General features: G+C 39.6%; 1 protein-coding gene across 1 annotated transcript in view; it reads left to right on the top strand.

The window, feature by feature from the left end:
- The window catches only part of ptprn2 (protein tyrosine phosphatase receptor type N2), a gene marked incomplete at its 3' end in the record, with an annotated part of 132,853 nt that overhangs the window by 97,422 nt on the left and 9,177 nt on the right, over nucleotides 1–26,254 (top strand). The window lies entirely within an intron of this gene.

Raw genomic sequence — 26,254 nt, 5'->3', positions numbered from 1 at the left:
GACCTCTCGGCTGTTCCCTTTTACATAGAGGGCTTATGAATATCAAATTATTATTAAATAGGCCTATAATTATCTTTCTGCATCTGTTGCTTTGCAGCAAAGTTCACATCATTTTGCATGTGCTTCACTTAAGACAGAAAGACAGTCTTAATCTGTCCAGAAGCCCTCTCTTGAGGAATTTCTAATTTCTTTCTGTTTTCTGTTTTTGCCATTTTCTGGGCAATGATGATGACTGTTGCAGTAGATCGGGCTGTGTTGTTGTGTGTAGGAGGCAAAAGTAGTTTAGATTACCTTTCGTCATAATTGGATAGGGAATATTAGATCTCAGATCCTTGATTGTCAGGATAAGATGGTACTAATAAAGCTTTCAGGGCTTAATGGAGACCGGATAAAGGCAACATTGGCAAATACTAAAATCTGTTAATTAATCATTGTTCTGTAATTGTTAATGGTTTTGTTACTTTTTTTAAGAACGGGGCGAAAGCATGCAGTAACAGGGTTGTACACAAAATGTGTTTGGTAATTAAAATGAGTTAATGTCAAACATTTTTTTGCTACAGTGAATTAAGACTATAAATCACAGTTTGTAGATGGGTGGGTACCATCATTTAATCTGTTTAAAATAAGCTACTGTTCATGCTAATTTCATTTAATGTTAGATAATAATTTATCAAACATATCTACTTGATCTCACTACAAAAAATATTAGATTTGTGCCTCTAATGTTTAAAGTAATGGGATAATATTGCGTACAGTATTTGAGAAATGTGCCACCTGAGTTAAATTAATTAGATCATGAAGATACTATGGAAATCCCATATAATCCAGGAAAAGCCCACCTGCCCCCTTGTCTAATTTATGCTATTATAATATCACAATAAATTAGGCAATTCACGATGAACAGAATTTAATCAATGTTTGTCAGCTTCACTAATTGGACGATGGTTCTACATTAATTTGTGCACCCATTTGCGTATTGACCTGCACAACCAAAGGCAGTCAAAACAAAGAATGGATGGCATGTCTGTTGCTGAATATTTGAAGATCATTGTGTTCTTTTTATAAAAAAGAAAAAAGAAAAGAAAAGCAGTAGATGTCTAGAACAACCCCCCACCACCATCACCCCACACACATTTTTGATAGGAGAAACATCAATGGCCGGGCTGCTAATTAGTAATAGCACATTATATCAGGCTCCATCCAAGACCTAATGAGGTGGACCTTTGCTGAGGCAAAACGGTGCAGTGCTTGTGGGTGACAGGAAGGTAACAACATTGTAAGTGTGTGTGTTTCCATAGAGGGTAAATTCTGGTGTAACACATAAATGCTTAGCTGTCCTTGTGCTTGCTATTTCTCCTATGCTGTTCACTTAATATTTATACAGGTTTTTCTTTTAGTCAGAGTTTTGGTTTTTGACAAAAATCACCTTTAATTTTAGGATGTCATTGTGGCAAGCAGGGCGGGGGCCGAGACCCGTGGGAACGGAGTGAGGTCAGTGGCATGAGTGCTAATGAGTAGGGATGGGCATTTTTCAAAAATATTGTATTCGAATATTTTAGCTCATAAAAATCAAATATTAGTTTATTTAAATGACGTTTAACGAGAAAGACGTTATTTTTTTATTCATCAAGTTTTTGTCACTATTTCTGAACAAGCTTACGATTAGGCAATAAACATAACAAGCTTGCATTATATTTTAAGGTTTTCTTTTAGTTGAAAACATTAAACTAAACAAAAAAATATATAAAGAACAAAAGCATTTAAGCTCAAGCAGTGCGAACAGGGGGAAACACTAATAAAGCAGACTGCGCCAGTTATCGTAGGCTACAGAACGTACATATGAGGAGCTCTTTTCCAAAACGCGATAAACGCCATTTAAAAAAAAAATTTGTTTGTCATGTCATTTTGCTGTGTTCTGAACCTATTCACTGCTCCATCAATGTTTCATGCCAAATCGCTATATTTCCTTGTTTAAAATGTACTGCAAGATGCAGTTCTTTTCCAAACCGCGATAAGCGCCAAACCTATTTTTAGCCTAAATGCGATAAATCCTCTCTCGACAAATCAGAATTCAGTGAGCGTACTACCAACGCATTCTCATCCCAAGGCATCATATACTGACGCTTTTGCCAAAGCGTCTACATCCGACGCACATGGCACCCTTTAGCGTCAATATAACACGCTTCGGTTATGGGTAGGTTTAGGTCTGGGGTAGTGTTAGGGTTAGACCACTAGGAGGCGCCATATATCTGCGTCTCATATTGACGCTAAAGGGTGCCATGTGCGTTGGATATAGACGGTTTGGCAAAAGCGTCAGTATATGACGCCTTGGGATGAGAACGGGCTGGTTCTACGCAATCCAACATCGGCGCGCTGAACAGAGGTTTGTTTATGTTCATTCATTCCTCAAAATGAGTGCTTTAAACGGTGATAACACTTTTGATGGCCTTGATGAGCCAGTGAGACCTACACCTGGGGTAGATGCTGCTGCCAAAGGTTTCTGTTTATAATTTCTGCCAAAAATGGCATTCGACAATCAAGGAGCAAAAGTCGAATATCGTTCGAAAATCGAAATTTTTATTTTATTTTTATTAATCAACTGTTTTCTGTGTGTCAGTGTCTGCAAAGATGAAATTGACGATCAGCATCTCTGTAGTGAACGTGCCTAGAGAGAAATGCATGTAATGGATTACATAATCAGAGAGTATGCTATTTATTTTCGTTTTTAATTGTTTCGTTTAAAGACATTTCAAGCTTTCTATATAGATATATTTCTCATGCCTGTGAGGCATACGCTGAATTTCGGTTAATTTATGATGAGATGCGCACCAGTTCACGTGCAATGCAAGTGACCACGCCGGCGCCTCCATGTCATGATTATATTGTCTATTTGCTTCTTATTTATTAAATCCAGGCAATTGGTTGATGAAAAAATTATTAAAATTAAGATACAATTTATACAAAACGAAATTCACTTTAAAGAAAGGCTTTCTACAAAACAAAACTTAATTAAGTGGCCAAAATCATCCATTTTGGGATTTTTCTTTTGTGGATTTATAGCGTTTTGAAAAAAAAAAAAAAACTTTGAATTTATCATCAACAATATTGTTGTTTTATTTAATAATCATTGTTCAACATGTTCAGACTGAGGGGAAAAAACATTTTAACAGGCTAAATTGAATATTCACAAAATGTGTGGGTCTAGGTAAAAAAATTAATTTTCCTGAAAACTATTGAAATGGATTTATTGCGTTTTGGAAAAGAGCTCCTCATATACACTCGAATCAGCATAATGTTATCGTGTACACTACCGTTCAAAAGTTTGGGGTCAGTGAGAATTTTATTTTTATTTTTTGGAGGAAAGAAATCAATACTTTTATTTATCAAGGAATAATTAATTTGATCGAAAGTGACAGTAAAGACATTTATAATGTTACAAAAGTCTTTTGAACTTCCTATTCATCAAAGAATCCTAAAAAAAAAAAAAAACTGTACAACTGACAGACCAACAACTGTTTCAACATTGATAATAATAATAAATGTTTCTTGAGCATCAAATCCTCATATTATACTGATTTGTGAAGGATCATTTGACACTGAAGACACTGACACTGGTGATGCTGAAAATTCAGCTTTGATCACAGGAATAAATTACACTTTACTATATATTCACACAGAAAACAGCTGATTTACACTGGAATAATATTTAATACTATAACTGATTTTTGTTGTATTTTTAATCAAATAAGCGCAGCCATGGTTAGCAGAAGAGAATTCTTTTAAAAGTATTTAAAATCGTACCGACCCCAAACTTTTGAACGGTAGTGTATATTGTTTCACATGCTCATGTTAATTAAAAACAATGATAACCACATGCTCGTATTAACCATATTTATAACCATATTTGCTGCCTTTTACCGCTAAGAGGCGCTACAAATTACAGACAGTTTATTGTCATAAACTGACATATTGTCAGTTTATTCTCTCTATTGCGTAATCTGACGCGGCTCGTTGAGAAATGGCCAGCAGATAGATTCAAGTGAAACATTGTAGTTAAACGAATTCATAATCCCAATACTGAAATTACAGTACAAATTTAGAACTGAAACAAATGTAGGCTTTTATTATTGCATCAAATTTAAGAAAAGTAGGCTAAACGTTAACATTGTGTGCCCAGTTTTTCTATAGCTAGAAAGGCAATGCATGTAAAGGTTATGTGTCTTATACTTCGTGTTATTTTAAACCTGCAGTCCGTAGCTTTTTGGGGGTTAAAAATTATCAAAAATACATATTTGTCCAGTTCTCTATTAAGCTACCTGCTATAGCTCAATAAACTCCCCACTGGAAGGGTTTCAGGACAAATACGGCGGATACAACTCGAGTCACTTTATGAGCTTTTATTGTGCACACATACACAATACTCATCCACAAACTAGGTAGTCTGAAAGCTACCGCTACGCTAGCCTGTTAGTTGGATATTAGTGACGTTAGTTAGTTAGGTTAGGTTAGGTTGTAAACTGGCAAGGCGTACCAGTCCCGAACATCAACTAAATGAAAATGAAACCTAAAGGCAAGACGCCTGCGCACTGTAACTAATTAAGCATACACAGACAAATAGTAAGGATACTAAAAACCTAGTAAAGATATAACGTATAACATGAAATATAACATAAATATACTTCATTTGGAATAAGTCAGTAAATGTACACACTTATTTTCTCAAATACCCCAGAACATAATAATAACATCCATCACTTGTAATATATATTTTTATATATAACACTAGTTCTTACTGCTGGAAAGTTCTACACCTCCCACTTGGTCTACTGATTCCAGAATCCAAGTAAACCACCATAAAAAACAACACACATTGTCCTTGATGACATTACAACCTCCTTTACCCGAAACACACCACCAGCCTTCAGGAGGATGGTAGTGGGGAGAGTCTCGATCCTTCACCGAAACACACAATGGTGGGGATCCTTTACCAACCGAAACACACCATGGTGGGGATCCTTTACCAACCGAAACACACCATGGTGGGGACCCTTTACTGCTCCTCCACTGGAAGCAGAACCACCAACCTCCTAACATCCCTATGGAGGATGGTGGAGGGATAGTTCTCCATACCTTGGTTTTTCTTGAACTGTCCGCCGAAAACTGGACAGCTTCGATATGTTTTCACCCTCACATCTCGAACTACACCCTTCACATCAGGACACACCTCCACGACTCGACTCAGCCTGAACTGGCCCCTCAGCGCGTTCTGGTCAGCTAACCACACCAGGTCCCCCGCTGCAATATTTCTAGCAGGCGCATGCCACTTCTGACGGATGTAGAGGCCCGGACCTGCCAACTGGCTCCACCGCTTCCAGAACTTGTCAACCTCGATCTGGATTGCTCTCAGCCCCCACTGGGTCCTGTGCGACCAAGCAGAAGAGAGTTGGGAGTGATAACTTCCACGGTCTCATCTTGTACCTGGGCCCTGGCACCGATTGGTCTCTCATTTGACAGGTTAGCAGCAAGGTACAGGAGGGTCTGGAACTCCAGCGCTGTCAGGTTACCTTCTTCGCCAACACTGCTTAACGCTTTCTTGAGTACACGGACAGCTGCCTCAGCTGCACCATTTCGGTGGGGAGAGTCCGCCGGGTGAAACACCCACATCCAGTCGGTTCCTACAGCTGCCGCCTTTTTCTGGACCTGATCCTTGTCGATGCCACTTAGGAACTCATAAAGCTCCTGTAATACTGGTCTGGCGCCCACAAAGTTTGTCCCTTGATCCGACCAGAGCTTTCTTGGGTGACCCCTAAGAGCTGTGAAGCGCTGGTATGCTTTCAGGAATCCTTCCGTCGACAGATCTTCCACAATGTCAGCATGTACTGCTCTCGAAGCCATACAGCTGAACACTACACCCCAGATTTTCATCTTTGTTCTTCTTCTTATAATATCTTTAACAACATATGGGTCGAAAAGGTCCAATGTTGTAAACTCGAAAGGTGCGGCTGGTTCAGTTCATTCGAGGGAAAGCTCACTCATCACCTGTTTACACATTCTTGCTTTGGTCTTTCGACAGTGCATACAGGTGTCAATGACATTTCTGGCAATCCTTGGTCCCAGCACCACCCATGCTTTAGACCTCACACGGAGGAGTGTGCCAGCAACACCTTCGTGGTTAACCTTATGGGCCTCTCGTGTGAGAAGGGTGCTAATCCACGCATTGTAAGGGATCAGGGGCACACCGGCATCTCCCTGGGTAATGGTCTGGACTCTACCATGGCATTTTAGGAGCCCTGAAGCCTCATCTCTGCTGACAACGAGTCTGTTTAGCGTCGTCACAGGAAACGTAACTCCCTTCTGGGCGGCTAGGCACAGGTCTTGGAAAGCAGCTTTGCATTCCTTAACTGTCAATACTGCCTCCCACTTTGCTGGTATAGAGGCCCTGCCTACACGGGCCAACCACTTCTTCACAGCTCTGCGGACATAACCAACTACTCCTCAAAGCTTAGCTAGAGAACTGCACCTTGTTGGTTCCACTTGGTCTATGAGCATAGCTCCCCACAGTGTCTCTGCTTCTTTGGTCTTAGCTAATGTCAATTTTCCATTTTCTGAGGACACTGAAACTCTGCTAACTCCATCTGTGGCTATTGGATCTTCACCACCAGGACTGTCAGGGTTCAACTGCTTCTTGGCTTGAGCTCTGGTGAGGACTGCTAAAAAGGCCTTCCTCTGGAGTTTACTCACCACCTCCCTAGCATCAGCTGCCACTTCTGAAGCGGACTTGATGGGCCAATCCTCGACTGGACTAGACAGGAACTCAGGACCTGCCTGCCACACAGAGTTTTCACCTAGAAATTCAGGAGAACACCCCCTCGTGACTAGATCAGCGATGTTGACCTTGCCTGGTATCCACCACCAGTCAGTTACGGGTCCAGCCTTCTGAATCTCTCCGACTCGGTTCGCAAAGAATGTCTGGAATCCGTAGCTCTCTCTCTGGATAGCCCCAGCACCGTCTGACTGAATGAAGTGGTACCACTTCCCCACGTTTAACCGTCCATGCTTCAATATGTATCCCTTTAGACGTGTGGCGAAGACAGCCCCGCATACCTCAGCCTTGACTGCGTCACCTTTTTGGTTGAGGGGGGTTAACTTGGCCTTTGACTCTACCAGCCGGGTGACCACACCATTTGACGTCTCCCATCGCAAGTACAGTACAGCGCCATAGGACTCAAAGCTCCCGTCAGAAAACGTGATTCCCCAGGGTTTACCCCTCCAGTCAGAGGGTGTGAGGCTTCTGTGGAACTTAACTCTCTGGGGTCGGCGGTCTCGCCGGCGATACCAGCTCACTTTTTTCCTTATCAGTGCAAAAGAGACTCAAATTACTCTGTTAATTTTGATCTTACATATAAGTGTTGTACATCATTCGATCCTGTTAAGTTTGTATTTTTTTTGTGGAACCTCATAATAAAAACAAAGTGTTGTGCTTTTCGCCTAATAAAGAAAAATAAACATGATGCGCGTTCTGCGTTCTCTCTGTCAGTGAAGTCCATTCTGAAACGCGTCCGAAAAATCATCTGTAACTCTGCAAATACTCAGTCAAACAGGTATACAGGCACACAGGCATGAAGCCTGAATTATCTTCTTTTAAATGAAGTAATTTATATAAAAAAAATGTTTTCTCATTTTATGTAATCTGTACGAAAAGAGAGAGATGACAGTCGTTCTCGTCTCAGCTCATTAAAGTTAATTTGACCACGCCCACGGAGCGCGCGCTCTATTCAAACACAAACGCTCTGAGGCGATCCACGCCCACACATCAGCTGCATAACCCACCGAAAGAGACCCATATTTACGACGCTGTGAGGAATAATAGTTCTATCTTAATAATAATCCTGGAAAAAATTACCTCAGAAGTAGGCTACAGGTAGTTTCATTTGGAGGAGCAACGGATCCAGCCGAGGAAATAGGTACATTCTTTATTTTCAAGTGCTTTGTTCTAATCGCGATATGGAATAGTGTCTGTAAACAAAAAGACTGTTTGAATCGCGTTTTTGTGTGTGAATGAATGAACAGCTTTTACCTAACTATATTCCAATACTGAGATGAGTAAAAATCGACTGAAATATGTTGAAATAAAATATTTTTGTATAAGCAACGTATTAAACTGCAAATTAACATTTAAATGTCCTATCATAAAAACGATATGTTACATATGAAAGACAAGATGTCGTTTTTACTGTAAAATACTGCCACATCAAATAAGCTTGTTTGCTAAAATGTAGTGTTTGTTCGATTGTAAGCTATATTCAAACTAATTAATCCGCAACTGTGAAATATGTATGATAAAATGTATACTTTAGTATATAATACAAAGAAAGATTACATTTGGAATATAGTTAAAATTTTAATTGTTGTTGTAATTGTAACCTTTTTATTAAAATAGCAAAAATATATGTAGGCTACATATAAATAAATCTTAGGTAAATCTTAAAAGCTCAATATAAGCCTCCTCTTTAAATTATTTGTATTGTGTTTTATTAGTGACACATTTGGGATATATTCCCAAACTTTCTGTAAAAACAGTATGAGAATTAACTGCACAATTACTAGAAATTTTTACATTTGATATTATACAATTTGAAAGCACAATTTGAAAAATAAATAAATAATTGGAACTGTGAACCAATTTTGTATTATATAGGCATATATATATATATATATATATATATATATATATATATATATAGTCATTGCATTCTTGTGGCTCAGTGACACACCTGAATGAAAGGGTCATTAGTATGCTGCCCCATTATGCGCTCATTATGCGGGCCCATTGTCTTCTCAGGTGTGAATCACAGCAGGTCACACCCCTGCGCATATTGCCTTTCCAAACAAAAAGTGTCATTTTTAAATTTAAACCAATCTATTGTTTTACGGAATGATAAAGCAGGATGATTTTCAGATCATTTTGAAGAAAAAACTCTAGCCGACAACATCCATTAGTCAAAAGTCTTGTGGACAGATATTTAGTATGTGTTTTGTGGCCTTATTTCAGAAACTTTAAGTTTTAGTTTTTTCAATAACCACGCATAAACAATATTCTCTCAAAAATACAAACATGTACATACATGTTGATAACACATTATGGTAGCCCTGTTTGTGCTAAATAGAGTGTAATTACACCTTTGCCAGTAATATGTTTATAAGCAACTGAAAAAAGCACAAATGTCAGAGTATGTCAAAACATCTCAAGGACCCAAAAAACACCTTGGACCCCAGAGGGTTAATGCTACTCAAACGAGCGTACTCCTTGAACAGTTCAATCGCCTTTCCTCTGAGCTCGTCAGACAGAGGTTCATCCCAGGTGTCTTTAGTAAGCTTGCCAGCTTCCTGGAAGGCTCTTCTCACAAGGATCACTCCTTTCTGTTTCACAGGTGTGACTAGACCGATCGGGTCATACAGCCCGGCGATCTGGCTCAGTAGGATACGACGAGTCAGTGGGTTCGGTGTCTTTACTTCCACTTCTTCTTCAGTGAGGTCAATCTCAGTCCTCATCTTCTTCTTCCTTCTGGAGAAGTTGATGGAGACCATCACAAAGAGTTTGTCCTCTTGCACGAGGTAACCAACCCCCAGGGCTTTGTTATCTTCCTCCCTTAGCTGGTTGGGCAACGTCAGAGTCATTGGCTTGGACTCTGTCCCGTCCCGCCTACCACTTTGACCGGACCGGACCCAAGGTTTGAGGTAGAAGCCTCCAGCTTTCAGTATTTTCTCTACTCCCTCTTGGATCTTGTCTAGACAGTGTGGGCCATTGTGGGACGTAAGGAGGTCATCGACGTAGGATTCTTCCTCGATGACTCTTCTTTCCTCCTTCATTTCAGAGAACTGGGGCAACTTTGCGGCCTCTCGCATGGCAACCTGTGCAATGCACCCCGCTGGTTTGTCCCCCAGGTTCACCCTCACGACAGCATAATCCTCAATCTCATCTTCTGGTGAGTCTCTCCATAGGAACCGATGCACATGGACCTCTTGTTCCTCCAGCCAAACCGAATTGTACATCTTGGTCATGTCTCCGATGGCTGCATGTTTTCCTTCCCGGAATCTGAGGAGCACCGCTCTGATGGGATTTAGGACGTCTGTGCCTTTGAGCAAAATGCTATTCATGCTTATCCCTCTGAACTCCTGGCTGCTGTTCCAGACGAGGCGCACCGGCGTAGTCACTGAGTGGGGATTTGGAGCGGTTAAGTGGCTCACCCACTACACAGCACCTTTCCAGCTGTCCATCATGTCTTTAGTGAGCTTAACAGCAGCTCCTCTCCCCACCATCTCGTGGACTTGCCTCATGTAAGCCTCTTTCCACAGGGGGTCTTTCACAAGCCGCTTCTCAGCCCTCAGGAACGTTGCTTCCACAGCTTTTCGGTTGTTGGGAAGAGAGGCTGGGTTTTCCTTCCAGGGGTACTTCGCATCCCAGTGTGGCTGGTCTCTGTGGGCGTCTCCCTCCCTGAAGGTTAGACCTGCCTTTATTACCTCCAGCTCTTTCTCATCAGCCAGGGATATCTCCTTTCCTCCTGGTGGGCACTTTCCACAGCGACACCCTCCACAGGTCGGGTCACAGGCAGCACCGATGCTATCCCATTTTAGCCACTCAAGGATCTCTTTATTGCACACTGCTGTCGTTCGAACTTCTACACTGCTTTCTTGCTCCAAATGGCATCCTGACCTTCCCACGAAGTGTTCTTCAACTTTGACGGCTACCGACCTCATTGAGTGAGCAAAGTGCGTCTCTGACTGCCATGTGGTCACCTCCACTTCTTCTAAGAGGTCTGGAAGCACACCACTCACGATCTTACCCAGAGGACCATCCCACAACACCAGGTCGCCGACCCTTTGCAGCCTTTGTGGAGCTAATCGACCTTCTCGAGTACTGATCAATAGATCGATCTTCTCTGGGCGGGCCAGTTCTCCCGGCTTAGCTTCAGGGAAGAACTGCGCTAGTCGCTCTGATCTCACCACTCGATCCACTTTGGCAATGTCTTCCATCCCGTAGCAGATCATCTCGTGAAACTTTAGGGTTCCTCTTGAGATCCACACTTTTGTCGTCACGAGATACCTTTTTGTATCAACCTTCACCTTCATCGTGCCGACACCATACACGACAAGGGAGATTGGTTCACCCGTCAGCCCGAGCCTTTCCGCAGCTTGGTGTGTAATGTAATTTGTGTCAGACGCGAGATCGACCAAGGCTCCAAGACTGTATCCTCTCTTTGTCGTGACAGGTACGAGCATCATGAGGACTGGATGTTCTTTCAAGCCACTTTGTCCTATCAGACCCTTGCCAGAACACACTGTCGACATTGCCTTGTTAGTACAGGCTTTGCGGACAGCCTCCAACTGGTGGGGAGTCAGTCCCAACTCTGCAAACACAGCCTCTTGCTCCTCTGTCGGACAACGAGGTCCCCTCTTTCCCCCTGCTTTGTTTTCCCTCTTGGTAGCATCCTTCTCAGTTGATGCCTTAGGGCAGAGGAAATAGTGGTGGTCCACTGGAGTGTTGCTTTTCTTACACTCCTCCTTACGGTTGCATAGTTATAATTTTATCCCTGATATTATCAATCTTATAAGTGAAGAAATTCATAAAGTCATTACTGCTGTGTTGCTTGGACACTTCTGGGCTTGAAGCTTTCTTTTTCGTTAGTTTAGCCACTGTTTCAAATAAATACCTAGGATTATGTTTATTTTCTTCTAATAGGGTTGAAAAATAAGCAGATATAGCAGCTTTTAAGGCCTCTCTGTAAGCAATCGAGCTCTCCTTCCATGAAATCCGAAATACCTCTGGTTTAGTTTTCTTCCAGCTACGCTCCATTTTTCTGGCTGCTCTCTTAAGGGCCTGAGTGTGCTCGTTGTACCACGGCGTTGGACTATTTTCTTTAATCTTCTTTAAGCGCAACGGAGCAACTGCGTCTAAAGTGCTGGAAAAGAGAGAGTTAAAAGTTTCTGTTGCAATATCGAGTTCTTCTAAGCTATCCGGGATGCTGAGATGATGCAACTGATTAGGAAGATTATTGATAACGCAATCTTTAGTGGCAGAAGTTATAGGTCTAACATATTTATAACACGGAGTCGGCTTTGCTGCTTTGGCTAAGTGAAGTTTACATGAGACTAGATAATGATCTGAGATGTCATCGCTCTGCTGCAGAATTTCAACGGCATCAACATCTATTCCATGTGATAGTATTAGATCTAGAGTATGATTACAACAATGAGTAGGTCCCGACACGTGTTGTCTAACTCCAATTGAGTTTACAATGTCTTTAAATGCCAATCCCAATGCATCTTTTTCATTATCTACATGTATATTAAAATCACCAACAATTAGTACTTTATCTGCAGCCAATACTAGTTCTGATAGAAAGTCCGCAAATTCTTTGATAAAGTCTGTATGGTGCCCTGGTGGCCTGTATACAGTAGCCAGCAGAATTCTCAAACTTGATTTATCATTTACACTATATATTTTTACATTAAGCACCAATACTTCAAAAGAAGTATATTTAAAACTAGATTTCTTAGTGGTTTTGAAGATATTACTATAAATTACAGCAACACCTCCCCCTTTGCCTTTCGGACGAGGTTCATGTTTATAACAGTAATCTTGGGGGGTGGACTCATTTAAAGTAATGTAATCATTTGGTTTTAGCCAGGTTTCTGTCAAACACAGCACATCTAGATTATAATCTGAAATCATATCATTAACTATGAGCGATTTTGAAGTAAGGGTTCGAATATTCAGCAACCCAAGCTTTATCATTTGCTCGTCTGTATTATATCTGTTTTTTATTTGTTGAACATCAATTACATTTTTAATCTGACGTTTTTTGGATATCCAAGTTCGGGGAACAGACACAGTCTCTATATGATATCTAGGTGAAAGAGCCTCTATGTGATGGGATTTATCTGACCTTGGTGACGCGAAGCCGCTAGCAGACGGTCGGTTTAGCCAGTCTGTCTGCTTCCTGACCTGGTGCCAAATTTGTCATGTTTTAGCTCTAAGACTATGAGCCAAATTACTAGAGAGAAGAGCAGCACCATCCCAGGAGGGATGAATACCATCTCTTTTCAACAGGTCAGGCTTGCCCCAAAAACATTTCCAATTGTCTATGAATTCTACATTATTTTGCGGACACCACTCAGACAACCAGCGATTTAATGAACACAATCTACTAACTATCTCATCACTCCTGCGAACAGGAAGGGGGCCAGAGCAAATTACAGTGCTTGACATCGTACTTGCGAGTTCACACACCTCTTTAATATCAATTTTGGTGATCTCCGACTGGCGGAGTCGAACATCATTAGTGCCGACATGAATAATGATCTTAGAGAATTTACGATTAGCATTAGCCAGCACTTTTAAATTTGCTTTGATGTCGGGCGCTCTGGCTCCCGGCAAACATGTGACTATGGTGGCTGGTGTCTCTATTTTCACGTTCCGTGTGATCGAATCACCAATTACCAGGGCACAATCAACAGAATTCTCAGTGGGTGTTTCACTGAGTGGGGCAAATCGATTTGTTATGGGAATCGGAACGGAAGAGTGGTTCTTTGATCCGCGACTAGAGTGGCGATCCCTAACTGTCACCCATCTGCCCTGCTGCATGGGCTCTACTTCAGCCGGAACCGAATCATGTAAAGAGTTCACTATGCTAGGCGCATCCAAAATACTATCTAAAGATCTAGCATTCTTACCATCCTCAATTAAAATTTGGATGCGTGTCTCTAGTTCTGAAATCTTCTCCGTCAGCCTGACTGTCTCCTTGCATTTATCACATATAAATCCTATATTGCCATTGGAGAAGGCTATACTAAACATATGACATGTGACACAGGTGACAATAACAGGACAAGACATTACTCACCATGTTTGTTGACTGATTCTTACTCACCGTGTTTGTTGACTAATTCTTACTCACCTGGGCTTTTTCTGAACACAAAGGCACGGGCGCGAGAGAAAATAAATAAATGAGCGCACGGGTGGCGCGTTAACAGGCTAGTGAGTTACTAGTGTGTTGTGCTAACTATAACGGAAGCTAGCTGTGTAAGGTTAATCTGAGATGTTGGGTAAGATGTATTTAGTAGTATAAACAACTAGAAATGATGGTTCAAAAACAGAAAGAAATACGAAGCTAATACAAGGTTTAGACGGAGCGTACAGCCTTGAAGCAAACAAACACACAGCACAGCAGGCAGCGAGGCAGACAGGAGCAATCAATCATTTTGTGTGCATTTGCTTGTCGAATAATGTCAAACATTTTGTTAAAGATTATAACATCTTTGACAAAAAACAAAACAAAACCACAAGTTTGTGAGTGTGTTTATCTATGAGTGTGTGCGAGTGTAGTGTAGAGAACAAGTTCTGACGTTCAAACAAATCCTGTTAAGTTTTCTGATTTGTATTTTTCTTTATTTTTTATAAATTATTTATTGACAGCTCAGGTCCCTTTAAACAAAAATATACATCTTTTTGTGCACTTTATTTTTAAAAAGCCTATATATTTGGCAGATGTAAAGCATACATGCGTATGTTTTTTGTGTTAGTTCATTTTTTTGCACTGGATCATTTGCACTGTCAGTTTTGTTTTTGAATAAAGGGTTGTAAATGAATGCTTTTTTCTTTTTCTTTTATTTTATCCAATTATTCAATTAATCGAAAAAATAATCGACAGATTAATCGATTATTAAAATAACCGTTAGTTGCAGCCCTACTTTCAATATAAAAATCAATGAAAATGTAAAAGAACACTAAAATTAATTCAGTTTAAAACCCCATCACACATTCCAAGGTTTAAATAAAGAGTCGGGACAGTTTATTTATTTAAAACAAGTTGAGTTTAGCGTTTCCCTTTGCGATGCAAAATGAGAAATACAGAATCTTATTCTTGCGACATTTTAAATTTGTATTGACAAAGAAATTGCAGCTTTTTTGTGTACAATTAAACAGTACAAAATGAAAATAGTAGCCTACAAAGCAACATAAATTAAGAACAGGCGTTTATCTTTGCCTCTCTCTCACGGATGCGCTGAATCTCTTTTTAGCAAGTTTCTTTTGTCTCCCTCACTGCGCGTGCCGGGTCTCTATTGAAATGAAATGTTTCAGGGTAGAAACACATCATACAGCTGATAATACTGTGTATTTCACTGCGTGTCATCCACACCAATTACAAAAAACAACTGTAACAAATTATTTAGCCTTTGTTGCTTCAAAGAAAAAGAATGCCTTTTTGAATTCACCTTACAATAAAACGAGGTTGATCGCGAATAAAAGAGCTCATGGCATGAACGCGTTTCATCAACAGTTCATGTTTAGATAAGGTCAGATTGTTGACAATCATACACACTGCTCAAACATTCTAAAACTCTACAAAACCAGTTGAAACAACTGGATTGAACACTTATATTGACTTTTTTATGAAAAACCTTTAAATACATTAGCTACAATATTTATAATTTAATTGAGATAGGGCCTACACATCGAGAGATTTATCCTGAAAGGAATTTTGCCTTTGGCTGCTCTGTATCATCAGGCTGGCTATCCGACACTCTCCGTGTGAAAGAGGGGTGATTAACACCTTTATTGTCCTGCACCCCCACGATAAAGCCACTGAACTGCCCCTCCAAACCCCCCACAGGCTCTGAGAAGAAGAAAAGTCGCAATTCAGAGTCTAATCTGACTTTTGACCAAGAGTCTGATCAGATCTGATCAGACTTAACTCGCTATTGTAGACAATAGCATTATTAAAGTGTTGATAATGATGGAATTAAATCATTTAGGCTGCATGTAGTAGGCTTATATTTCTGTCATAAAAAAGTTTATTAACTAAATATGTCATTATTTCAATAGGCTAATTAAAGAATTAAAACGCTACTTCGGTTTAGGTCAGCTTTTTCCAAGCAAAACGAAATACAAACTTCAAAATCATGTTCATTTGTTGTCATGAAAAAAATGTTCATTAAGTGTGAATTGTTAAATGTGAATTAAGCAGAGGGCAGTTATTTTTATTTAATCTCGAGCCACAGTGGGTTTTCCGTGCTGCTGTTAAACTAAATAATATTTATAAAATAATTATGATCTTAAATTAAACAATATCGCAACATTTCGACAAAGAAATTATTTGATCTGTTTTTACATTTTAATTCAGGGCGTTTTACGTTTAATTAGAGCGAGATTTTCACTCTTGCGTTGTCCTTTCCTCGTTGGGACGCGCTCATACACGTGATATACATGTTTGAGCAGATCCTCTGTACTTCTTGGTTTCATATGGATTATATAATCAGATTGCATTCTTTAAATATTTAGACATTTAAAGCTTTAAAGCTTTAGACATATTTCTTATTGTGAATGAGCCGAGGCAAGTGACTTTCGGTTCATTTTAAATTGGTATGTGACCTAAGAACGATCTTACATTAAAGGTACATAAAGGTGCTGAGGTCTGACTTTGTGGTGCTCTGAAATTAAGTTATTTTAATATTAATATGTGATGAAGGACTTTGAAAGAAGTTTGACAGATTTCAGTGCTGAATAAGGTTAACACTACCCCGTTTATTTGAATCATATAACGTTATATGGCTTATTGGCTTTGTATGGCAGGCAGTAACGTTAGCCAACTAGTTTACGGTTAGACTATGCTAGCTATCGATAACGTTACACGGACACAAATTAAGTTAATGCTCTGAATTCGCAGCTAATATCAAATCCATAACTTTTTGATCAAGTTAAAATTTCCAAGTCAACCACAAATAATCCCACTACCTTTTAATATCATCCGATAACTAATTCAATGCCGATTTGTTGCTTTGCCCACTTACCACTTCAAGACCATCTGTAAAACATTGCCAGCTCAACGTGCGAGACGAGTGAGTTGCTTGAACATACACAGCAAAGATTCTAGAGAGCTACGCGCGTAGCGCTCTAGATTTGATATAAACAGACACCATATTAGGAAAAAGGGGCGGGCTGATGCTGACTGATTTATTACACATCCAGAAGAATACATTTGAGTCGTTATAGGCTAAGGTAATATGTAATTATGGTTATAGGTAATTATGGAGCATAATAGGAATAAAGTTGTGACAAAAAAATTATCAGGGAGGAAAAATCTGAGGGGGCACGTGGCACATGCCCATTCATCACTTTGAATGGGCATGACGCCACTGGAAATGGGGATCTTGCTTGAGAGACCAATCTACTTCGAGTGTAAATGATGGACACTACATATGGACACCCAGCCTAGCACAGGTTCCACAATGCATACGAGTGTAGGCCTGGCGTCAGACGCTCCGCAACGTCTGACTGCCGCAGGGGTGATGGAGGAACTCAACAGGGTTAGCCATTTCTGGGGAACACTACTGGAGCAAATAGACGCACATATCCGGCCCAGCGGGGCGGGAGTGGCATTGCAAGCCGACACTAAGAACGGGTCCTTCGCGCTACTGGCCACTGGGGCTAAGTATACGGGAAGATACCGTTAAAACACTCTCAGATAAGATTGCAGAGCAGGAACAGCATTCACCGTCTGGCTCTAAAGCGAAAAGACAAAGATGCGACGCACCTTCTGCTCATTATATGCTCGCACCGCGATGCACAGCAGCTGGTGCAATTATCACATGCCAATGTGCATTGGCTCGTTTAGTTTACAGTCGAACTAGATTGGTCTCTCAAGCGAGATCCCCATTTTGTCAGTCATTACGTACGTAATAGTGACTGACGAAGGGGAACCTAAGTTATACCACTCGACCACGAATTTACTAGAAAGCCCAGAAGTTCGGTTGTCCAGCAGTCAGTGTGTTCGCTCACACGAGAGAGAATTGCTCTTCATTCGTCTCATTCCTCAATACAATAGTAAAAATAATCAGCGTCATTGCACCTAATTTATTTTCACTGACTGTGAGATAGGCCTATGATGGTCTTTTGGTGTATTTTTTGTTTGTTTGTTTGTTTGTTATTGCGCTGCTCCCCTGAGGAATAGGCTTCTGTTGCCCACCCATTTCTACAATATGAAATATAGGCTATATTGTTGTCGTCTCTATTTTTAACTTTTGATTCTATTTTTCTGTTCTAAAAGTTTGTTCTATTCTTTTTAAAACGTACTTTTACATATTCAATTTTTGCTTTCGTTAAATTTAACCAATTCTGTTGTAGCCTAATAGGCATATAAAAAAAACCTTGTATTATTTTTTTTGTTCTAAAAGTTTTTTTCTTTTCTGTTTTGTTTGTTTATTTTTTTTACATATGTAATCAGTCTCATTCTTGTTGAAATAATGAAAAAAGTTTTGTACAAGACCTTGTGCTGTGTGTTTTTTAAAAATAAACAGATAGCCTACAAACAGAGATATATTATAGTTTACTGTTCGTTCAAATAATAGTCTATATTTATGTATTGTTTGTTTAAACAACATTAACCAAATTTTCTTTCTTTATTTAATAATACAATTATTACGTTATAACATGCAGTTTCAACTCCACAAAATCTTAGGTTGTTTCATTATTGTACAGCATATTGTACAGTTTTTCATGTTTGTTGTAGGTTTATTTGGAAATTGCCATAGTTGTAGTATTTCATCCTTACTGTTAATTGACATTAGCCCCACTTACGTTTCAAAATACGGCAATTGCTGCTGTTTTGCAAAATGTCCCTTTGCGCCACCTGGCGGTCATTTCGAGAATGACTTTGAAATGTGACTGGTTTATATTTGCCGCAGCAGCTAGCACGGCGGTAATAGATATTCTGGGGTGCGTTTCCCAAAAGCATTGTTAGGTCGCAAGTTCTGTCGTTATCAGCATAGTTCAACGAGTCGGTGTTTCCCGAAACCATCGTGCCAATGAACATTCACAAACAGCATCGCAAAGTTGTGTGGTTGGAACGACAGCTCTCGACCTGTGGTTAGAAGCATAGTTTCTTGTTTGCATGACATGTGGACTTAAAGGGGTCATATAATGCCATTTTTGTACAAGCTAATATGATTCTTTAGGGTCTAAATTAAAAGTTTGTAATATACTTTAATTAAAAATTCTCATTAGTATTGTAAGAAAACACTTATTTTACCAGGTCAAAAACAGCTCTGTTTTCAGCACGCCGTTTCAGTGCATATGACTTTAAATGATAATGAGCTTTGCTCACCCCGCCTCTCTGTTCTGCGCATATACCGTTTGTAACACAATAACACAATACCATAACGCGTTGTTCATTATAAACGTGGGATTATGAATTATATTGAGAACGTTGTACATAGAAAACATGCTGTAATGTACCCTGAGTGTAAACCGACGCATTCATCGTGAAGCGTGCAGCTGGCGATTTGCAAAGATTAATATAAATATTAATATAAAGATTAATAAAACGTTACACTCACTTTAGTTCTTCTGAAGGTTCAGCAGGAACACGAATAGGTTCCGATCCTTTATTCAGGTGCAGCTTCTTAGCAAAACCAGCTTTACACTGATCCTCGTTTATAAAGCAGTCCACTGAGAAATGATTCGGCAAACATGAGAGCATTGACGTTGCTCGTGGGGAATATTCCCTTCGAAAACAAACTCAGCCACTGCGTCTTCAGCGGTTCGGATTTAGGAACATTAAAATGACTGCTGTGTTCGTTATTGCACCCAAGAACAGAACACCACAATCGCTTAGACCCCATTCTGCTCATAGACAGTGCTCCATCAACAATGACCGCGCCGATCCGCGCGGACTATGATTGACAGGACGAGCGAGGGCGGGTCTGTGTAGAATCACTGCTGTCATTCAACAATTGCGGGAGGGGCGTCCGTTTTATTGACGTCACACAAACGAACAGCTCAATTTGAGGCAGGGGAAAACATATAAGGAGATTAAAACAAAAACACTGGATGGATTTTTATCATTATATGATGGTTGTGTACAGGCACTGCCAACACACATTTCAGTACAATCAACTTGTAAAAGTGCATGTACAATTATATGACCCCTTTAATAAATCAAACCACACAACTTTGCGATGCTGTTTGTGAATGTTTGTTGGAACGATGGTTTCGGGAAACATCGACTCGTTGAACTATGCTGATAACGACGGAACTTGTGACCACAGTTGGCTAACGATGCTTTTGGGAAACGCACCCTGGTTAGCATGTACCCCTTTTCTTATATTTTCTCATTTTTGTTAACACTGAATGCTTTAAATTTAAGCATTGTCATAAAAAAAAAACTTAGTTTGCAAACATTTTCTTTGGGAATTTAGATGAGAAATATATAGGCCTATATATATATTTTAAATTATGTTTCAGTGTTATATTAATCCTCAAAAAGGCACAGCATCTCTAATGTGACATTCTCTCTTCTTCATCCAACATGCTATGCGGTGATGTATAGAATCCACAGATGGTGGCAGATGATATTTAACTGAAAGCCAGCTGAGCTGAGCCCCCACTGTAAGGCTCTGTCCTTTGCCTTTTTTAGAGTTATATGTAAATAAAAGATTTAGGGCTGCAACAACGAATCGATTCGTTGTGTCGCGCGATTATTGCGCCAGTCAATAATTCGCAGAGACATTTGAGTATAAATAAAACAAAGTTGAGTTGAGTGCAGAGCGGAGCAGAGTAGATCTATGAGGGTCTGGACTGGACAAAGGCGAAGCGAACTCCGCGAGCGAGCGCGAGAGAGACCGAGTGTGTCCGAGATCACGCGAGCGACAGTGCTCGAGTGAGACCCGAGTGTGTCTCAAGCATAGACATAATAAATTCATAGACACCCTATTGGCCGCTTTGGAACGTTGCTGCGATACGTCAACGCGTCCGCCATTTTGCGGAGGGCAAGACTGCACTGTAATCAAATGCAAGTAAACGGTGAGCTGCGGTTTTTCTGGATAAAAACAAAAAATAAATTCATTAATCCACCGATTTCAGTGGTTTGTACGTGGTGTACAAAAAGTTCCATCTCTAAGTTATTTAAAGGGGTCATATAATGGTACATGCACTTTTACAAGTTGATTGTACTGAAATGTGTGTTGGCAGTGTCTGTACACAGCCATCATATAATGATAAAAATCCATCCAGTGTTTTTGTTTTAATCTCCTTATATGTTTTCCCCTGCCTCAAATTGAGCCGTTCGTTTTTGTGACGTCAATAAAACGGACGCCCCTCCCGCGATTGTTGATTGACAGCAGTGATTCAACACAGACCCGCCCTCGCTCGTCCTGTCAATCATAGTCCGCGCGGATCGGCGCGGTCATTGTTGATATGCTGGAGCACTGTGTCTATGAGCAGAATGGCGTCTAAGCGATTGTGTTGTTCTGTTCTTGGGTGCAATAACGAACACAGCAGTCATTTTAATGTTCCTAAATCCGAACCGCTGAAGACGCAGTGGCTGAGTTTGTTTTCGAAGGGAATATTCCCCACGAGCAACGTCAATGCTCTCATGTTTGCCGAATCATTTCTCAGTGGACTGCTTTATAAACGAGGATCAGTGTAAAGCTGGTTTTGCTAAGAAGCTGCACCTGAATAAAGGATCGGAACCTATTCGTGTTCCTGCTGAACCTTCAGAAGAACTAAAGTGAGTGTAACGTTTTATTAATCTTTATATTAATATTTATATTAATCTTTGCAAATCGCCAGCTGCACGCTTCACGATGGTTTACACTCGGTTTACACTCAGGGTACATTACAGCATGTTTTCTATGTACAACGTTCTCAATATAATTCATAATCCCACGTTTATAATGAACAACGCGTTATGGTATTGTGTTATTGTGTTACAAACGGTGTATGCGCAGAACAGAGAGGCGGGGTGAGCAAAGCTCATTATCATTTAAAGTCATATGCACTGAAACGGCGTGCTGAAAACAGAGCTGTTTTTGACCAGGTAAAATAAGTGTTTTCTTACAATACTAATGAGAATTTTTAATTAAAGTATATTACAAACTTTTAATTTAGACCCTAAAGAATCATATTAGCTTGTACAAAAATGGCATTATATGACCCCTTTAAAATCTCGATAGTTAGACTTATAAACATTTTTTTTTTTTTTTATAAGGAATTGTCAAACCTCAGGCTTGTCATGTATCTGGCTTTTTATTCTTGGATAAGAATTGTGAAGACCCCAATACTGAGATATAATTTTATTTTCACATTAAATTAAATAAAGTTTTCTTATTGTGGAAAAATAATTTTCTGTGATTGACCCGATTTTAGCGATAACAAAGATAACTGATGGATCCTTTATGGTAATACATGATATGGTACAACTACAGTGCAATGCAAATATAGTAAATATAAGATAAAGTGAGAAGTAATAGTAAATAGTTTAGTCAATAAAATAAACAAACAGTAGGTTATACGGCAAATAAAATAGTAATGAATAGTATAATTATATAATATCACAAGTACATAATACAAATATTGATAATAGCATATAGTTTATGTATAATACTATAATAATAGTAATGGAATAAGAAATATCAATTACAGTATATAGACAATAAAAAATAATAAGTTAAATAGTGACTGAATAGTACAATCATTTAACAGCATAGCTGTAATAGATTGATAATCGCAAGTGGTATAATAAGAACAGCAAATACAATGTAATATCAATTGCAGAATAATATAGACAATATGAAAAAAATATAAAACATTATAATATTGATCTTTAAACTGACATTTAACAAATAGAGATGTAATTTTATTTTATATAGGCCTACATACAGTGAAGAGAATGTATATATAAAATAATTTATATATTTTAAAATATTCCTACATAGGCTATGTAAAATAAAATGGCACAACCCTGTCTCTTTTTGTGAGACCAAAGATCGCCCGTTACACAAGACGAATTATTTCTCATGTTTAACCACTAGACTAGAGACATCAGAGCCAGCGGCAAACGTCAGAAGCACTAGCCGAGGTAAGGCTGTTCCAGTGAAAAAGTGCTGTCCGGTGAAAGCCTGGATCTCACAACTCCGAAAACGTCAGATCAAATTTTTAAATAGGCGCTATCTTTATAAATAAACCACAGATTTGAGGTTTAAACAACTACATTGTCAACTGAAAAACTATTAAAACTACATTTCATGATACAATAACAGTAGTATTTTTAAATTCCGCGGCCTTTCTCCTCTGAACGTTACTATTACTACTTATATCATGACCAAATACAACCAGAAACAAATGTTCAGTCTTGCTTGTGAAAGATAATTTCTCGAGACCTGTTTTCAATTGTGTGGCGATTTGTACAGCCCCAAGCAGCACACGAAACAGGCATTTTTCTCAATTCTCGTTATGAGAAGTATGAGAAAGTTGCCCTCCGCAATATGGCGGCGCCGTTGACGTACGCTCTAGCGGCCAATAGGACGTCTATGCATTTATTATGTCTATGGTCTCAAGCATGCCGCACAAGCCCTGAAAAGTGAAGCCAAAACGTCTCGATCGCCCCCCGGTGGCCGGTCCTAGTATAGGTCATAAACCCCGCCTCCCCACGTTATTCAACGGCACGTGAGACCAACTAAACAATTAAATTACACTTCAAATATCGTTTTTCCAAAGATGATTTCTGTCATTAACGGCAGTTTTTATCACGCTGATGTAATTTCAAGAGTTTGTTTTTAAAATAAGTTTGTTTTTAGTTAGTTATTTGATGCGGTGGTGTGACGTCATGATTGACAACTGTGATTGACAGGTTCTCTGAGCGAAGTAGTCACTGAAGCACCAACAGACCTTTTTTGGGATCTTCGGAGGACTGAGGAGATTGGAGCTTTAATATATACATTTTGAAAAAGTGCCGATTGATTCTGCGAGAGTGAGGGCGGGGCCTTGATTTCGCGGCTTTACGTCCTGCTCACTACTGCACATGTCTGGTCCCGAAATTGCTACTGCGCAGACTCAAGTTCCAAGATGTCAGCGCCATATCGGGATACTGGCGGCTTCACTTCTGACCAATGGAAGAGAGCGAAGGGGCGTCATCCATCTTTTTTTACAGTCTATGGTTCTGACCAATGGAAGAGAGCGAAGGGGCGTCGTCCATCTTTTTTTACAGTCTATGGTGTGTCTGTGCGCGAGAGAGACTGAGGGCCCTATCTTGCACTCGGCGCAAATGACTTTGTACACTGACGCATGTATCATTCCTATTTTGCACCCGCGCAAAGCGGACTTTTCCCTCCACAGACACACGTCGGTTAACTAAGAAATATACTTGCGCTCCCCGGGGCGGTTCAGCGCAAAGAGGAGGCGTGTTCCGGCGCAAACTTTCCCTCATGCTATTTTGCTGTTCTATAAAACAATTGCGCCACTGACCAGAAAAAACCTAGTCTAAAGTCAGTGGCGCGTTGCGCGTTGTTCATTATGCTATTTTAAGGGCGCATGCTTGGCCATAATCAATGTAGCGTGTGCACAACGCACATACACGTTGATTCTCTCATCTAAGCAGCAGTTTTCATTTTTGCAAATCATACATTATTACGATAGATAGATAGATAGATAGATAGATAGATAGATAGATAGATAGATAGATAGATAGATAGATAGACAATTTATTATAAAAGCATACATGTAGCTTACACATTTACCCAAATTATCATACGCCTGTTTAACAGAAGTTAATTTGGGTGGGTTTCTCCATCCCCAATGTCACTTCTCTGTGTTTTACGGCCCTGACGAGAACGTTGCTCTCCTCGGCTGTGAACCGCTCCTGGCGCACGCCTGGCAAATCCGCCGTTACAATAGGAATCCGCTTTAGAACAAGCGCGCCTGCTCTTAAAGGGAATGTGAGATGACGCTCTGATTGGTTTATTTCACGTTACGCCCAAACCACACCTATGAATAATGTAGCTACTTCAGACCAACCCCTTTTAGATTTGCGCCAGGCGCAAGAGGCATTTATCCCGCCGGGAAAATAGCAACAGCGCCGGGATCCGCCCACAAAGTTACTTGTGCTTTGCGCTTTGACACTTGCGTTTCAGATCGTTAAAATAGGGCCCTGAGTGTGTCTGAGCATTAGTAAATTTGTGCATACTACATAGTTATATATATAATTACTATATAAGAGGCATGGAAGTTCGATAATTGGACAACAATATAAATAAAAACAACAATTAAATTCTTACCACTGAATTAGCAGACTGTGATTTGAATCAGATAGACAGAAGATGAAAACACTTTCTTGTCTGTCCCAAGTACCACTACAAGGGGAATATTTTTTCCACAATTTTTCAATCTTTACTCTAAATGACTCAGAGAAACTATGTGCTTGGAAAGGATGAGCTGCAAAATACCTTACACACCATGAGGTGGTCAATCCATTGTATTTGTTTTTTTTATATTATTTTATATTGTATTTTTATTTTATGTACATTGTATTTATAATTAATATTAGGATAGACTAGAGATATTATCTTCTGTTATAATAATAATTATTGCTATTATTATTAACTATTATCCGACTGCGCGAGACTTGTCTTTTGTGTGCATTTGCTTGTCGAATAATGTCAAACATTTTGTTAAAGATTATAACATCTTTGACAAAAAACAAAACAAAACACAAGTTTGTGAGTGTGTTTATCTGTGAGTGTGAGAGTTTGTGAGTGTGTGCGAGTGTAGTGTAGAGAACAAGTTCTGACGTTCAAACAAATCCTGTTAAGTTTTCTGATTTGTATTTTTCTTTATTTTTTAAAAATTATTTATTGTTCTGACAGCTCAGGTCCCTTTAAACAAAAATATATATAACAAAAATTGTGCACTTTATTTTTAAAAAGCCTATATATTTGGCAAATGTAAAGCATACATGCGTATGTTTTTTGTGTTAGTCCACTGGATTTTTTGCACTGTCAGTTTTGTTTTTGAATAACGGGTTGGAAATTAATGCTTTTTTCGTTTTCTTTTTTTAATCCGATTAATCGATTAATTGAAAAAATAATCGTCAGATTAATCTATTATTAAATTAATCGTTAGTTGCAGCCCTAAAAAGATTTGCATTGTTCAGTCCCCCCTTCTCAACCCCACACATCAGGTATCCAAGAAAACAGATTAACAGGACTGAGTGTCGGAGACTGGTAGAAGGCTAAAGAGGTCACATCTATAGGGGCTTAAGTAGATACTCTTCAGATCTTTATTCGTTCCTCCGCATCTGTGGCTGGTTAATGGCATTCCTCCCATCCATCCATTCAATCACAACATATCTGTGTCCCTTAGTGTGGTGAACAATCTCAAGTATGTCTGATTGGGTGACATTTGCATGAAAGCTGAATGAAC

This window comes from Rhinichthys klamathensis, unplaced genomic scaffold (genome assembly GCF_029890125.1).
Source record: "Rhinichthys klamathensis goyatoka isolate OS25496 unplaced genomic scaffold, OSU_Roscu_1.1 h1tg000993l_1, whole genome shotgun sequence".
Lineage (NCBI taxonomy): Eukaryota > Metazoa > Chordata > Actinopteri > Cypriniformes > Leuciscidae > Rhinichthys > Rhinichthys klamathensis.
Note: the sequence above shows the minus strand (reverse complement) of the source record. Positions and strands in the feature narration are given on the sequence as shown.